The sequence below is a fragment of the Delphinapterus leucas genome, chromosome 7, assembly GCF_059928025.1.
Source record: "Delphinapterus leucas isolate spDelLeu-1000000601 "Yukka" chromosome 7, BTC_Dleu_Yukka2, whole genome shotgun sequence".
NCBI lineage: Eukaryota > Metazoa > Chordata > Mammalia > Artiodactyla > Monodontidae > Delphinapterus > Delphinapterus leucas.
Genome location: NC_143135.1, coordinates 5,545,110 through 5,562,552, shown reverse-complemented (window position 1 = coordinate 5,562,552; position 17,443 = coordinate 5,545,110). Strand labels below are relative to the sequence as shown.

Below are 17,443 nucleotides of genomic sequence, written 5' to 3'. Positions count from 1 at the left end.
CAAGGTCGGGCCCTGCCCTCCTGCAGTCCGTGCAGCTGGGAAGGCAGGATCCAATCATGAACTCAGAGCTGTGGGGCCCACTAGAATCTATGGAGGATTCTGAGAAGAATTCAGCACGAGGAAAAACAAAAATTGGAGGGGAAATTATCTGCATCAAAAATACAGACAAGGGGCTTCCCTGGTGGCGCAGTGGTTGAGAGTCCGCCTGCCGATGCAGGGGACACGGGTTCGTGCCCCGGTCCGGGAAGATCCCACATGCCGCGGAGCGGCTGGGCCCGTGAGCCATGGCCGCTGAGCCTGTGCGTCCGGAGCCTGTGCTCAGCAATGCGAGAGGCCACAGCAGTGAGAGGCCCGCGTACCGCAAAAAAAAAAAAATACAGACAAATGATTAAGAACTATATGTACACTGGGAGTTCCCTGGTGGCCTAATGGTTAGGATTCCGGGCTTTCACTGCTGTGGCCAAGGGTTCAATCCCTGGTTGGGGAACTGAGGTCCCTCAAGGCGTGGCATGGCCAAAAAAGAAAAGAAAAGAAAAAGAACTGTATGTATAGACAAAGGTCATACAAATTGCTAAAGGGGCAAAAAACACAGTTTAAAAAAAAAAGATATAAAATGAAAAGAGTGTCTCCCTCCGATCTTGTCCTCCAATCTTTCACAGGCAACCATTGTTACCAGTTTCTTCTAAGGCTCTCCAAAGACATTCCATGCTTAAGTCATCAAATACATTTGTGTATTCTTTTTTAAGTATAAGTTAAAGCATAGTAACGTACTATTCTGCATTTTGAAAATCTTTTTCATATCACAAAAGAGCTGTACACCAGTACAGAAAGCTCTGCCTAATTTTTAAAATAAGCACATATTCTCTTTTATGGAACCCATCATGATTTAAGTGGTCATCTACTGATGGACATTTATATTGTTCTGGGGTTGTTTTTTTTTTCCATTTCAAGTAATGCTTAAGTACCCTTGTATATACTTTCTTGTGCACACATGGCCACTAATTCCGTAGGACATATTTCTAGAATTGCCGAAGCAAATTCATTCTTCGTTTTTAATTCTGAAGGGCACTGCCTAATTTCCTTGTAAGAAGTTGCACTAATTTACAACGAATGGGAATGCCTGTTTATGTTCTTATAGGACTGTCCAACCTGCACATCAGTCACCTCATATGAACCTTGCAACACTCTCAGAGAAGAAAGGGGAGCCATTACAATTACTACCGTTTTAGAAATAAGGAAACTGAGGCTCAGAGAAGTAACTGGGTCTCCGACAGACCCTGAATTAGGTTTCTAGATCTCAGTCCAGAGGCCTAACTCAGGAATGGAGAAGGTGGTTCCAGGTCAGTCAACGCACTGGGCAGGGAAGCCGGAGGGATGGTCAGGACAGGCCCTGCTCACGGGGTCCCAATTTAACTCCCACCCTATATAGGAGCCTCTTAGGGGCCGGCCCGACTAGAACACTTGTGCGACGAGGAGCTCGGGTCCCTCGGGCAGCCGGTCCCTCCTGGGCCAGCTCCCACCTCCACAACGTTCTCCCTCCGTCGGGGCCGGCTCGACCCGGCCTGGGACGAGTCACGAGCCAGGGCGTCCCCTCAAGAGAAACTACCTTTCAGGCCCCGGCGGCCTCTCCTACGCCGGCAGCGCCCAAAAACGGCCCAGGGCGGCCGGGTAACCCTGCGTCTCTGAACGGACCGCGACGCTGGAGCGCCATCTTGCGTCCGTTCCTCTGGCCACCAGATGACAGCCCGGAAACCACATTTCCCATTGTGCCTAGCGCGTCCGCGCAGGCGCAAATAGTTTTTTCCGTTTCCAGGGCAACCTAGCCCTCCTCGGTCCAGGTGGCTAGACCCTACGGAGGGTCTACAGACTGTTGAGGGGGCAAAGTAGGAGCCTGAGGAAAGGAGGCCAGGCGACCCTGCCTCCCTCCGGGGCCAGCGCTTCCGAATTCTGCTCGGCGTCCGGGCGTCCGCGCCCTCCTGGGGCCTCGGCCTTCTGAGGCGAAGGGGCCAGGGGAGGCCCGGGTTAGCGAGGCCATGTCCGGCTCTGGCCTGCGCGGCCCCGCTCGTTCCACGTCAGCGCTTTGTCACTCCCGGCCGAGGGCCTGCGCGCCGCCGACAAGTACTCCCGAGGCGCTGGCCGGTGAGTTGATTGTTGGCGCCCCAGGTGAAGGTGCTGGTAGCGCCGGGCAGGATAACGAGCGCTCCCAGGGTTGGATACGGCTCTGCCTGTGGTGGACCCGGGACCTGCGCTCAGCGCTCTGGGCTTCACCTCCCCCTCTGTAAAATGGAGTTTGGACTGGTACTCTTGTGCACCTGGCGATTCCGTTGCAGAAAAGCCCCTGGCTCTGTGTGACCTAAGGGACATGTCCCTTTATCTCTCTGAGCCCACGTTTCCTGTCTGTAAAGTAAGGAGGTTGAAGCAGATGATCCCTAAGGTCTCTTCTAGGGGATATGGGGTCGTTGTCCCTCAATGCACACCAAGTGCAAAAAGAAAAAAAGGGAACTGGATGGTTTGAGCAAGAATCTCAGCTCAAGATCTAGAGTCAGAGACACTTGGGTATGTGACTTTGGGCAAAGTGATTACATCTCTTGAGCCTCAGTTTCCTCATTTGCAAAACTGGGGGTAATGATAGAACCACCTCAGGTTTTTGATGGTTAAATGGAGTAAGTTTTTAGCCTGCCCGTAATAAGCGCTATCCCAGTCCCAGCCATCCGTTCTGATATTTTCAAAAACATCCCTTAGCCACTGTGAGAACTTTTCTTAACTTTTGGAGTCTCATCCTCTATTTAATTTATTTATTTAGGCTGCACCATGTCTTAGTTGTGGCATGCGGACTTCTTAGTTGTGACATTCAGGCAGGATCTAGTTCCCCGACCAGGGATAGAACCGGGGCCCCCTGCATTGGGAGCGCGGAGTCTTACCCACTGGACCACCAGGGAAGTCCCCACTTCCTCTGTTGATGGGCAAATCTGTCCTCCTAGGAAGGATGGTTTTTTTTTTTTTTTGCGGTAGGCGGGCCTCTCACTGTTGTGGCCTCTCCCGTTGCGGAGCACAGCCTCCGGATGCGCAGGCTCCGGATGCGCAGGCTCAGCGGCCATGGCTCACGGGCCCAGCCGCTCCGCGGCATGTGGGATCTTCCCAGACCGGGGCACGAACCCGCGTCCCTTGCATCGGCAGGCGGACTCTCAACCACTGCGCCACCAGGGAAGCCCGGAAGGATGGTTTTTATAGGCTGATTCTGATGGGGAAACCTGAGCCTGCTTACCCAAGGCTGGGTGCTCATGGCCAGGGTATCTCTTCCGTTCAGCTGTAGTCTGGGTTATATCACTACCACACAGCATTAAGAAGAGTGAAAAGCTGGACACCACGTAGTGAGAAGATACTTTCCCTTGCATAAGATACACACAGGATGTGAGCGCTTACATGTTATAGTGCAGAAACAGCTGACTATTGAATTATAATATTTACATAATATACCATTTACATAAGACTGGATATATATACAGTTATAAGGGATACATAAGAATCCTATGTTACCTACATTGAGTTCAAGCTTTGTATTAATTGGGAAAATTCTAATAAGGAGTTTTTAATTAGTGATGAAAATGTATTATTTTTAAATCTGAGAACTCCCAATAGCTTCACAAACAAGACTTCACTCATCTAACCGGCATCTTTATGTGGAAGCCGTATTCCATGAGTATTATTTGAGCACCTGTTATGCATGTGGGGGGGAGACTCCAAAGGATACAAAGATGTGTAAGATGATATTTGCCCTCAAGAAACATGGGGTCTAGTAGAGAAGATCAACTATGCATACAAAACACATATAAGTAGAAAGTGCCATGTCTTGAGAGAGGTGCAGGTAGCTGTGCTGTGAACATTCAGAGGCAGGAGACACCACTGCGAAGTGGCTATATGATGAGAGCCAAGGAGCAGACAGCATTTGTGCTGGGCTGTGAAGGATGTGGAGAATGTGGATATGCTAAGAAGTAGGGAAAAGATATTCTGGGCACCCTCCCCACAGCCCTGAGACATGGGGGAGAAATGTCTGTAGATACTGAGCTCTTAGAAGACAGGGACTGGGTTTTGGTCAGTGCTTTTATTCCCAGCTTGGCACATGGATGGCACACAGTAAGTAATAGTGAATGAACGGGAGCTGTGAGTTTCCTGCAGAGGGGAAGCGAGATGTGGTCTCTCTATTACCCTGAGGCCCTTTTATTAGGCTCACATGCTTCTTGCAGCCACTCTTCCAGGGGAAGAACGTGAAGAGGCAGATGGTTATGGGGCAAGGGCCATATCATTGGCATGTTTGGTGCAGGACCAGCCAACTGGGAGCAGAGTGAACAGGGTCTCGTGAATGGGTAGGAGGGTTTTGTGGGTCTCCTTGTCTGGAACTGAGCTGAACAGCTGCAAGGGGAGGAAAGTACAGCACAGGAGCATGAAGCAATCTTGAGGACCGATGATGGACACTCCTCTGGCTGTTGTGGCATTTGTGTCTGTTCTTGGCTCTTCTTTTTCAATGGCCCACTCTTCCCCTGAGACATTTCTCTCCCAGCTGTGACCCACCTGGGAGTGGGAAACTGTGTGCACCACAGCAACAGACTGCCGAGGCCTGCAGCTGCTGCAAGGGAATGAAGCTGGCTCGCAGCACCATCTTCAGGCTGACTTCGAGGCCCTGCCCTTCCACAGGCCTGCCTAGGGCTGAACTTGCGCCAGGAGCTAGCGCTGAAGCAGACCACTCAGAGCAGTTGTCCCATGACCTGGGGAGTGTTAGGAGCTGGGATGGAGCTGTTACTTGAGGAAGGCAGAGCAGAGAAGATTGAAGGGAGAGTGGCTTGAGGACGGGGCAAAGCCTCCCAAGTCCTGTTTAGACGTCCCCTCGGACCCTCTGTTGCTCACAGAGGGTGCAGTCATCCTCAGAACAAGGAAGCTGGGGAGAGGTTAAGTGAGTACAACGAAGGAAGGGATGGGACACAACTGACTGTCTATTTTGTCCCTAGATGTGGGATGGTGCAAGACTTCTGGGGGCCACAAATGCTCCTTTTGCTGGACATGTGACCCAAGGTGAGCTGTTACACCCTCTTCCTGGCAGCCTGTGCTCCCACCCCGGAATCCTGCGCTTCTTCTCTGTCCTGCCTCTCCAGTTTGCTTCTGCTCCACTGGCTGCAGGTAAGTGCCTGCTGGGTGTGTCAGGATTCCTGTGTAGCGAAGTGCCCTGGGAGGCCTTAATTACTCCAGACCTGGTGCAGCTCAGGGCCTGTGGTGGAGGCCTACATCAGCCTACTTCAGAGGCGTGGTGATCCACTGCAATTTACAACAGCTGGAAAGTCTTATGTTGCGACTTTAACTTTCCCTTCTGAGAGATATGAATTTTTAGGTTTAGGTCAAAGAGCCAGTGGTGGCACTTAGACCAGTAATCTTTCCACTGCCTTGGCTGTCACTAAAGGTGTGCCATCTGCCTCCCGGTAAGGCTGACCTGCAGTTAAACCAGGACTTTCCTTCCTTCCCATTTCAGCCAGATTTCCCTGCCCATTTCCCTCAGTTTTCCAGCCCAGCTTTTCTGTCGCTGGACATATTTGACCAGAGCCTCTCACTCTCACACCCTTGCTAGTCACTGACTTGTTTCCATGGCAGCAGGTCACACCAGAGCTGGTACTTCTCCCCTTACTCTGCCAGGTTTGCTCATTCCCAGGCAGACGCCCTGGAGAGCTGGTGCACTTTAGGGGATTCTGTATCTGGGCTTGAGGACCAAGAATACAAAAGCTGTTTTCCCAGTGGGTAGGGAGGCAAGTTGGCAAAGGCTGCCCAGTGGGATTCCCTGGCCTGGGTCGTGACACCACCCCCCAGCCCCCGGCACCCCTGATGGCAGATCAGTGAGCCTGGGAGGTAGAGCTGGGGAGGCAGGTGTGGCAGGGAGGGTCACCCAGAGCAAGCCCGGGCTAGCGCAAGACCCCACGTGCCAGCCTGACTCAGGCCGGGCATAACCGTGGTGGCAGGCGACAGGTTGGGTGAAGGAGGCTGCCCCTCCCTGGAGGCTGGGGCAAGGAGAAGGAGCTGATTATATGCACCCCACATAATCGATCTTCACGCGGCCTGAGAAGGCGTGGAGCTGGGCAGCTGTGCCCAGGACAGCAGCCACCTGCCTCTGCAGGCCGCACTCTGCTGTGCAGCTCACCTCTTGGTTTGGTGGACTGACTCCAAGGCCTCTGACTTTCTCCACAGCTTCCACCCTCACTGGTGGCTCAGCTAGCTGCCTCCTCCAGCCCTGTCCCCAGTCTGATTGTCTCCGTGTCCTAAATGTTCCCGTGCTAGGCTGAGCTCTGCCTCATCAGAGTGCCCACACTCCTGCCGACCTCGAGCTTCTATTTTCTACACAGAAATGGGAAACTGGGAGAGGAGGGCTGAGTGCCATGGGGATCGAGTAAGTGGTTTAGGGGCAACAAGTGGCATTATCTGAGGATTGGTGGGATGACTGAGCTGGTAAGCAGAGACCCCCTCTGCCAACCCCAGTACTGCCGGGTGTCCTGTATGGCAGGTGGGGCTGGATGGAGCAAGGCCTACTGGGTCTCCCTGCAGCCAGATATGCCGCAGGCGGTCCCTGCTGCCCCCAGCACCACCCTGTGCTGGCCTCTCCCTCAGCCCCGCTCTGTCATCTCTTCCGTCTCTCCCTCCACCCCTGGCCCACCCACACCTGAGCTTTTTAGGAGTGCCAGTCTTGGCCTGCATGCTGCAGGACTGGTGCAGATACTTGATTCCTCTCCTCTTACTGAGGAAAAAGGACTCTGAAAAGACAGGAAGTTAGGGCAAGAAGACCGAACTACGTGAGGGCTAAGTGGAAAGGAACCAGAGGAGATGCTGAAGAGACACTACCAGAGAAGGACTCAGGGTACCAGTCAGCCCTAAGGGCCTGCTGGTCCCGGGCATGGGTTGTGGGGCCAGGTGAGGTGGGTCCAGTGGAGAATTCTGGTTCTGATTGGACCCTGTCTGACAGCCTGAGGGCCTGTGAAGGATCCATTTTACAGGAAGGCAGGGATAGAACCAAACCTACTCCTTTTTCTTATAGTTCATGTCTTTGAGCCTTGAGCTGCAAACTAGCCTCTCCTGCTGACTTTCCAGTTTCCTGTGTTCTCCGACACCCAGGTGTAAACCTCAGGGTGACAACCCGCACTTTCCACGCTTACTCAGTTATCAAATGCTGAAGGTCCTTCATAAAACGGCTGCCTTTTATTCCCACTTCCTCCACCTAGCCCAAGTCCCTGCTCCCATGCCTAGACTACTGTAATAGCCTCCTAGCTGTGACGCCCTTGGGTCTGTCCAGGGCATCATGACTAGATTAATCCTGCAGAAGAATTGTTGCTGCCATGTTTATTGCCTTCCGTGGTGCTCTCTGTTGCTAGCCAGGAACAGTACAGCCTCTCTGTTCTCTAGCTCAGGACCTTTCCCACCTTTGGCACACAGCCTACCTACCTTTCTGGCTTTATCTCCCAGAACGTCCTAGCATGCACCTTTGACTCAAATCAAACTAGATTACTCAGTGTTTCTTGAAAGCACTTTTTCTTCCTCTTAACCTTTGCTCCTGCTTTTCTCTCTGTCTGGAAGGGTCCTCTCTCACATTCATTTACTCATTTTAAAATATGTATTGAGCACCTTCTTTGTATTTTGAACATCTTCAGACTTAGAGAAAAGTTGAAAGAGTAGTACAATGAACATGTATCTAGATTCACCAGTTGTTAACCTTTTGCCACATTCCTTTCTCTTTTCTCTCTCTTTTTCCCTAGATCCACTAAAAATAAGTTGCAGGCATTAAGACACTTCACCCCTAAATACTTTGGCCCATATCTCCTAAAAATGAGGACATTTTCTCACGTAACCACAATATCCTTTTGAAAAATTTGTGGTAAAATATACATAACGTGAAATTTACTATTTTAACCATTTTAAGTATACAGTTGCGTTGCATATAGCTGATTCACTTTGTTATACAGCAGAAACTTAACACAACATTGTAAAGCAATTATACTCCAATAAAGATGTTAAAAAAAACCATGTATACAACTGTGGCATTAAGTACATTCACAGTGTTATGCAACCATCACCACTATCCACTTCCAGAACTTTTTCATCATCCTGAAAAGAAACTGTACCCAGTAAACATCCCATCCTCCCCTGGTAACCTCTGTTCTACTTTCTGTCTCTATGAAGTTGCCTGTTCTACGTAGTTCATGTAAGTGGAATCATGCAATATTTGTCCTTTTGTGTCTGGCTTATTTCACTTAGCATAATGTCTTCAAGGTTCACCCATGTTGTAGCATTGTCAGAATTTCATTCCTTTTAAAGGTTGAATAATATTCTGTTGTATGTATATATCACATTTTGTTTAGCTACTCATCTGTTGATGGACACTTGGGTTGTTTCCACCTTTTGGCTGTTGTGAACAATGCTTCTAGGAGCACGGGTGTGCAAGTATCTGTTTGAGTCCCTGCTTTCAATTCTTTCAGGTATATACCTAGAAGTGGAATTGCTTGGTCATATGCTAAGTCCATGTTTAACTTTATGAGGAACTGGCAAACTATTTTCCATGGCGACCAAGAAATTTCACAGTGCAGTATTATTATCTAGACTAATTAGGCCATAATTACATTTCTTCACATATCCCTAAAATCTAGACTAGTCCTCTTGCCTTTTTGTTTTTCATGACATTGATACTTTTGAAGAATCCAAGCTAGTTTTCTGGTAAAATATCTCAGTTGGAATTTCTTTGAGTGTTTCCTCACAATTAGATTCAGGTTAAACCTTTTCGCAAGAATACTACATAAGGGACATGCTCTCTCTAGCGTTGTTTCAGTCATTTAATATTGCTTTATCTCATTAATGTTGATGCTGAACCACTAAGACACCTCACATATAGGGGTACAATGATAGGAAGAAAAGGGGGATAGAAGATAATGGAATCACACCTTTAAATTGCTGACCAAGGGAGAGTTTCAGTCCAGAATTCTATAGCCAAATGAAAATATCCTTCAAAATAAAAGAGAAATAAAGACTTTTTCAGAAAAATGAAAGATAAGAGAATTTATTGCCAGCAGACTTGCGCTGTGAGAAATGCTAAATGAAGTTATTTAGGCTGAAAGGAAATTTGGAAACTTGGATCTATAGGAAGGAGGAGCCACAGAATTGATAATTCTGGGTAATTATAAAAGCATGGCTTTTTTCTTCTCTTAATTTCCATAAAAGACAAATGACTGTTTACAGCGAAAGTAATATAATTGTAAGATGCAGTTTATGACATACGTAGGAATAAATATATGATAATAGTACAAAATATGGGAGAGTAGATTATATTATAGTTTCTTCTTTTGTGAAATGTGGAGTTCAGTTACACTGTGAGAAATTAGTGATATGTATTTATAATTTCTAGAGCATTAAAAATAATAAAAAGATATAACTAAAATGCAAAGAGATGAAACAAAGTATAATATTAATTATATTAAATATTGAATTATAATGTGTGACAATTATATATTAATAATTAATACTATTACATTTATAATATTAATATAAATATATTCAGTTCATCAAAAGAAGTCAGGAAAAGAACTGAGGAACAAAAGAACATATGGGGCAGACCTTCCCTGGTGGCACAGTGGTTAAGAATCCGCCTGCCAATGCAGGGCACATGGATTCGATCCCTGGTCCAGAAAGATCCCACATGCCGCGGAGCAACTAAGCCCGTGCTCCACAACTACTGAGCCTATGCTCTACAGCCCACGAGCCACAACTACTGAGCCTGCGTGCCACAACTACTGAAGCCCACGCGCCTAGAGCCTGTGCTCCGCAACGAGAGAAGCCACTGCAATGAGAAGCCCGCGCACCGCAACAAAGAGTAGCCCCCACTCGCGGCAACTAGAGAAAGCCCGCGTGCAGCAGCAAAGAACCAACGCAGCCAAAAGTAAATAAATTAATTTAAAAATATAATAATAAAGAACATATGGGGCAAATAGAAAGCAAATAGCAAGATGATAGACTTTGTTATGGGTTGAATTGTGTCCCCCACCAAAGCATATATTGAAATCCTGCACCTCTGAATGTGACTTATTTGGAGACAGGTCTTGTTTTTTTTGTCTTTAAAAATTTATTTTATTTTATTTTTTTGGAGATAGAATCTTTGTTGTTTTTTTTTTTAGCTTCATTAAAGATAAGCTCCTTTATTTCATACAGATATACAGATACATATACATATAGATAGACAGATAATCTTTTTTCTGATTTTATTTTCTTTTTATTGAAGTATAGTTGATTTACAATGTTGTGCCAATCTCTGCTGTTATAACAATTTTTTAAATACTAATTACAGCTTTATTTTAATAAACCCTGTCCTTGGTTATTATATCCTACTTTTCCAAGGAGATAGAGTCTTTACAGAAGTATTATGTTAAAATGAGGTCATTAGGGTAGACCCTAATCCATTATGACTGGTGTCCTTATAAGAAGAGGAAATTGGGACACAGACGTGTACAGAGAGAAAATGATGTGAAGGCACAGGGAGAAGATGGTTGTCTGCAAGCCAAAGATTGAGGCCTGGAATAGATCCTTTCCTCATAGCCCTCAGAAGGAACCAACCCTGCCAACACCATAATCTCAGACTTCTTGCTTCCAGAACTATGAGTAAATAAATTTCTGTTGTTTAAGCCACCCAGTCCATGGTACTTTGTTATGGCAGCCCTTGTAAACTAACACAGACTTAAACCCAACTGTATTAATAATTCCATTAAATAGAAATGCTCCAATTAAAAAACAGAGCTGGTCAGAATAAAAAGTCAAAACCCAACTGTAGTTGACCCTTGGACAATGCAGGGGTAAGGGATACCAACCTTCCCTGCAGTGGAAAATGTGAGTATAACTTTACAGCTGGCCCTCCCTATCCGCAGTTCTGCATCAACGGATTCAACCAACCGATGATCGTTTAGTACTGTAGTACATATTTATTGAAAAAAAATCCGTGTATAAATGGACCCTGCAGTTCAAACCTGTGTTGTTCAACCTGTATATATCTAAAAGAGTTATAATTTTAACATATAGACACAATGTAAAAGGATGAAAAAAGATATTTTATGCACATAGAAAGCTGGTATGGCTATATTAATATTGGACAAAGAAATGTCACGACAAGGAGAATTAGCAGAGAAAAAGAGAGACATTTCATAATCAAAAAAGGGTCGATTGAGGAAGGAAGATATAATCCTAAATGTATACGCACCCAATAACAGAGCTACAAAAAAATGAAATAAAAGCTGACAGAACTGACAAACCTCTTAGATAGCCTCATCCACCAGAGGGCAGACAGCAGAAGCAAGAAGAACTACAGTTCTGCAGCCTGTGGAAGGAAAACCACATTCACAGAAAGACAGACAAAATGAAAAGGCAGAGGACTTTGTACCAGATGAAGGAACAAGATAAAACCCCAGAAAAACAACTAAATGAAGTGGAGATAGGCAACCTTCCAGAAAAAGAATTCAGAATAATGATAATGAAGATGATCCAGGACCTCGGAAAAAGAATGGAGGCAAAGATTGAGAAGATGCAAGAAATGTTTAACAAAGACCTAGAAGAATTAAAGAACAAACACCTAGAAGAATCAAAGAACAAACAAACAGAGATGAACAATACAATAACTGAGATGAAATGAAAAATACACTAGAAGGAATCAATAGCAGAATAACTGAGGCAGAAGAATGGATAAGTGACCTGGAAGACAGAATGGTGGAATTCACTGCTGTGGAACAGAATAAAGAAAAAAGAATGAAAAGAATGAAGATAGCCTAAGAGACCTCTGGGACAACATTAAATGCAACAACATTCACATTGTAGGGGTCCCAGAAGGAGAAGAGAGACAGAAAGGACCCAAGAAAATATTTGAAGAGATTATAGTCGAAAATTTCCCGAACGTGGGAAAGGAAATAGCCACCCAAGTCCAGGAAGCGCAGAGAGTCCCAGGCAGGATAAACCCAAGGAGAAACATGCTGAGACACATAGTAATCAAACTGACAAAAATTAAAGACAAAGAAAAATTATTGAAAGCAACAAGGGAAAAATGACAAATAACATACAAGGGAACTCCCATAAGGTTAACAGCTGATTTCTCAGCAGAAACTCTACAAGCCAGAAGGGAGTGGCATGATATAATTAAAGTGATGAAAGGGAAGAACCTACAACCAAGATTACTCTACCCAGCAAGGATCTCATTCAGATTCGATGGAGAAATCAAAAGCTTTACAGACAATCAGGGCTTCCCTGGTGGTGCAGTGGTTGAGAGTCCACCTGCCGATGCAGGGGACATGGGTTCGTGCCCTCGTCTGGGAGTATCCCACATGCCGCAGAGTGTCTGGGCCCACGAACCATGGCCGCTGTGGGAGAGGCCACAACAGTGAGAGGCCCGCGTACCACAAAAAAAAAAAAAAGAAAGAAGAAAAAGACCTACAAAAACAAACCCATAACAATTAAGATAAAGGTAATAGGAACATATATATCGATAATTTCCTTAAGCGTGAATGGATTAAATACTCCAACCAAAAGACACAGTCTCGCTGAATGGATACAAAAACAAGACCCATGTATATGCTGTCTACAAGAGACCCACTTCAGACCTAGGGACACATACAGACTGAAAGTGAGGGGATGGAAAAAGATATTCTGTGCAAAAGGTAATCAAAAGAAAGCTGGAGTAACAATACTCATATCAGATAAAATAGACTTTAAAATAAAGAACGTTACAAGAGACAAGGAAGGACACTACATAATGAACAAGGGATCAATCCAAGAAGAAGATATAACATTATAAATATATATGCACCCAACATAGGAACACCTCAATACATAAGGCAACTGCTAACAGCTATAAAAGAGGAAATCAACAGTAACACAATAATACTGGGGGACTTCAACACCTCACTTACACCAATGGACAGATCATCCAGGCAGAAAATTAATAAGGAAACACAAGCTTTAAATGACACAATAGACCAGATAGATTTAATTGCTATTTATAAGACATTCCATCCAAAAACAGAAGATTACACTTTCTTCTCAAGTGCACACAGAACATTCTCCAGGATAGATCACATCCTGGGTCTCAAGCCTTGGTAAATTTAAGAAAATTGAAATCATATCAAGCATCTTTTCCAACCACAACACCATGAGATTAGAAATCAATTACAGGGAAAAAAAAAACGTAAAAAACATAAACACATGGAGGCTAAACAATACGTTACTAAATAACCAAGAGATCACTGAAGAAATCAAAGAGGAAATCAGAAAATACCTAGAGACAAATGACAACAAAAACATGATGATCCAAAACCTATGAGATGCAGCAAAAGCAATTCTAAGAGGGAAGTTTATAGCAATACAAGCCTACCTCAAGAAACAAGAAAAATCTCAAATAAACAATCTAACGTTACACCTAAAGGAACTAGAGAGAGAAGAACAAAAAAAACCCCAAAGTTAGTAGAAGGAAAGAAATCATAAAGATCAGAGCAGAAATAAATGAAATAGAAACAAAGAAAACAATAGCAAAGACCAATGAAACTAAAAGCTGGTTCTTTGAGAAGATAAACAAAATTGATAAACCTTTAGCCAGACTCATCAAGAAGAAGAGGGAGAGGACTCAAATCAATAAAATTAGAAATGGAAAAGGAGAAGTTACAATGGACACCACAGAAATACAAAGCATCCTAAGAGACTACTACAAGCAACTCTATGCCAATAAAATGGACAACCTGGAAGAAATGGACAAATTCTTAGAAAGGTATAACCTTCCAAGACTGAACCAGGAAGAAATAGAAAATATGAACAGACCAATCACAAGTAATGAAATTGAAACTGTGATTAAAAATCTTCCAACAAACAAAAGTCCAGGACCAGATGGCTTCACAGGTGAATTCTATCAAACATTTAGAGAAGAGCTAACACCCATCCTTCTCAAACTCTTCCAAAAAATTGCAGAGGAAGGAACACTCCAAACTCATTCTATGAAGCCACCATCACCCTGATACCAAAACAAGACAAAGGTACTACAAAAAAAGAAAATTACAGACCAATATCACTGATGAATATAGATGCACAAATCCTCAACAAAATACTAGCAAACAGAATCCAACAACACATTAAAAGGATCATACACCACGATCAAGTGGGATTTATCCCAGGGATGCAAGGATTCTTCAATATATGCAAATCAATCAATGTGATACACCATATTAACAAATTGAAGAATAAAAACCGTACCATCATCTCCATAGATGCAGAGAAAGCTTTTGACAAAATTCAACACCCATTTATGATAAAAATCTCTCCAGAGAGTGAGCATAGAGGGAACCTACCTCAACATAATAAAGGCCATATGTGACAAACCCACAGCCAACATCATTCTCAATGGTGAAAAACTGAAAGCATTTCCTCTAAGATCAGGAACAGGGCAAGGATGTCCACTCTCGCCACTATTATTCAACTTGGTTTTGGAAGTCCTAGCCACGGCAATCAGAAAAGAAAAAGAAATACAAATTGGAAAAGAAGAAGTAAAACTGTCACTGTTTGCAGATGACATGATACTATACCTAGAGAATCCTAAAGATGCCACTAGAAAACTACTAGAACTAATCAATGAATCTGGTAAAGTTGCAGGATACAAAATTAATGCATAGAAATCTCTATCATTCCTATACACTAACAACGAAAGATCGGAAAGAGAAATTAAGGAAACAATCCCATTCACCCTTGCAACAAAAAGAATAAAATACCTAGGAATAAACCTACCTAAGGAGGCAAAAGACCTGTACTCAGAAAACTATAAGACACTGATGAAAGAAATCAAAGATGACACAAACAGATGGAGAGATATACCATGTTCTTGGATTGGAAGAATCAATATTGTGAAAATGACTATACTACCCAAAGCAATCTACAGATTTGGTGCAACCCCTATCAAATTACCAGTGGCATTTTTTACAGAACTAGAACAAAAAATCTTAAAATTTGTATGGAGACACAAAAGACCCCGAATAGCCAAAGCAGTCTTGAGGGAAAAAAATGGAGCTGAAGGAGTCAGACTCCCTGACTTCAGACTATACTACGAAGTACAGTAATCAAGACAGTATGGTACTGGCACAAAAACAGAAATATAGATCAATGGAACAGGATAGAAAGCCCAGAGATAAACCCATGCACCTATGGTCAACTAATCTGTGACAAAGGAGGCAAGGATATACAATGGAGAAAAGACAGTCTCTTCAATAAGTGGTGCTGGGAAAACTGGGCAGCTACATGTAAAAGAATGAAATTAGAACAGTCCCTAACATCATACACAAAAATAAACTCAAAATGGATTAGAGACCTAAATGTAAAACCAGACACTATAAAACACTTAGAGGAAAACATAGGAAGAACACTCCTTGACATAAATCACAGCAAGATCTTTTTAGATCCACCTCCTAGAGAAATGGAAATAAAAACAAAAATAAACAAATGGGACCTAATGAAACTTCAAAGCGTTTGCAAAGCAAAGGAAACCACAAACAAGACGAAAAGACAACGGTCAGAATGGGAGAAAATATTTGCAAATGGATCAACGGACAAAGAATTAATCTCCAAAATATATAAACAGCTCATGCAGCTCAACATTAAAAAAATAAACAATCCAATCAAAAAATGGGCAGAAAGGCTTCCCGGGTGGTGCAGTGGTTAGGAATCCACCTGCCAATGCAGGGGACACGGGTTCAAGCCCTGGTCCAGGAAGATCCCACATGCCGTGGAGCAACTAAGCCCGTGCGCCACAACTACCGAGCCTGCATGCCACAACTACTGAAGCCCGCATGCCTAGAGCCCGTGCTCCACAACAAGAGAAGCCACCGCAATGAAAAGCCTGTGCACTGCAACGAAGAGTAGCCCCCGCTCACCGCAACTAGAGAAAGCCCTCACGCAGCAACGAAGACCCAACGCAGCCAAAAATAATAAATAAATAAATAAAATAAATTTACTAAAAAAAAAAAAAAAAAGGGCAGAAGACCTAAATAGACATTTCTCCAAAGAAGACATACAGATGGCCAAGAAGCACATGAAAAGCTGCTCAACATCACTAATTATTAGAGAAATGCAAATCAAAACTACAATGAGGTATCACCTCACACCAGTTAGAATGGACATCATCAGAAAATCTACAAACAACAAATGCTGGAGAGGGTGTGGAGAAAAGGGAACCCTCTTGCATTGTTGGTGGGAATGTAAATTGATACAGCCACTATGTAGAACAGTATGGAGGTTCCTTAAAAAACTAAAAATAGAATTACCATATGACCCAGCAATCCCACTACTGGGCATATACCCAAAGAAAACCATAATTCAAAAAGACACATACGCCCCAATGTTCATTGCAGCACTGTTTACAATAGCCAGGTCATGGAAGCAACCTAAATGCCCATCGACAGATGAATGGATAAAGAAGATGTGGTACATACATACAATGGAGTATTACTCAGCCATAAAAAGGAACGAAATTGGGTCATTTGTAGAGACGTGGGTAGATCTAGAGACTGTCATACAGAGTGAGGTAAGTCAGAAAGAGAAAAACAAATATCGTATATTAACGCATATATGTGGAACCTAGAAAATGGTACAGATGAACCGGTTTGCAGGGCAGAAATAGAGACACAGATGTAGAGAACAAACGTATGGACACCAAGCGGGGAAAGCGGCAGGGGGTGGGGGATGGTGGGATGAATTTGGAGATTGGGATTGACATGTATACACTGATGTGTATAAAATGGATGACTAATAAGAACCTGCTGTATAAAAAATAAATAAAATAAAATAAAAAGCTGACAGAACTAAAGGGAAAAAACAGACAAATGCACACTTACAGTCAGAGATTTGAAAACTGCTCTACTGATAATTGGTAGAACATCTAGGCAAAAAAGCGATAAGATTTAGAAAATCAGAAGAATAGAGTCAACCAACTTGATATAATTGACATTAAAAAACTCCACCCCATAATTGCAGAACTTTTTTTTTTCAAGTACACATGTAATATTCACTAAGCTAGATTATATTCTGGGCCATAAGATAAATCTCAATAAATTTCAAAAGATTAAAGTCTTATAGAATATGCTCTCTAATCACAATGGAATTAAATTAGAAAAAATATATGTCTGGAAAATCCACAGATGGTTAGAAATTAAAGAATGTATTTCTATATAACTAATGAGTCAAAGAAGAAAACAAATGAAATTAGAAAATATATTTTAAGCTGAACAACAATGAAAGCACAGAATATCAAAATTTGTGTAGTGCAGCTAAAGAAGTACTTAGAGAGGGACTTCCCTGGTGGCACAGAGGTTAAGAATCTGCCTGCCGGGCTTCCCTGGTGGCTCAGTGGTTGAGAGTCCGCCTG

General features: G+C 43.7%; 1 long non-coding RNA gene across 1 annotated transcript; it reads left to right on the top strand.

Annotated features, from left to right (window-relative positions):
- The first annotated feature begins 2,145 nt into the window (after positions 1-2,145).
- LOC149748670 (uncharacterized) lies at positions 2,146-16,060 on the top strand. The gene is made up of 2 exons (XR_016393747.1): positions 2,146-5,172; positions 7,782-16,060. It is a non-coding gene; the product is annotated as an uncharacterized LOC149748670 (long non-coding RNA).
- The last annotated feature ends 1,383 nt before the right edge of the window (positions 16,061-17,443 follow it).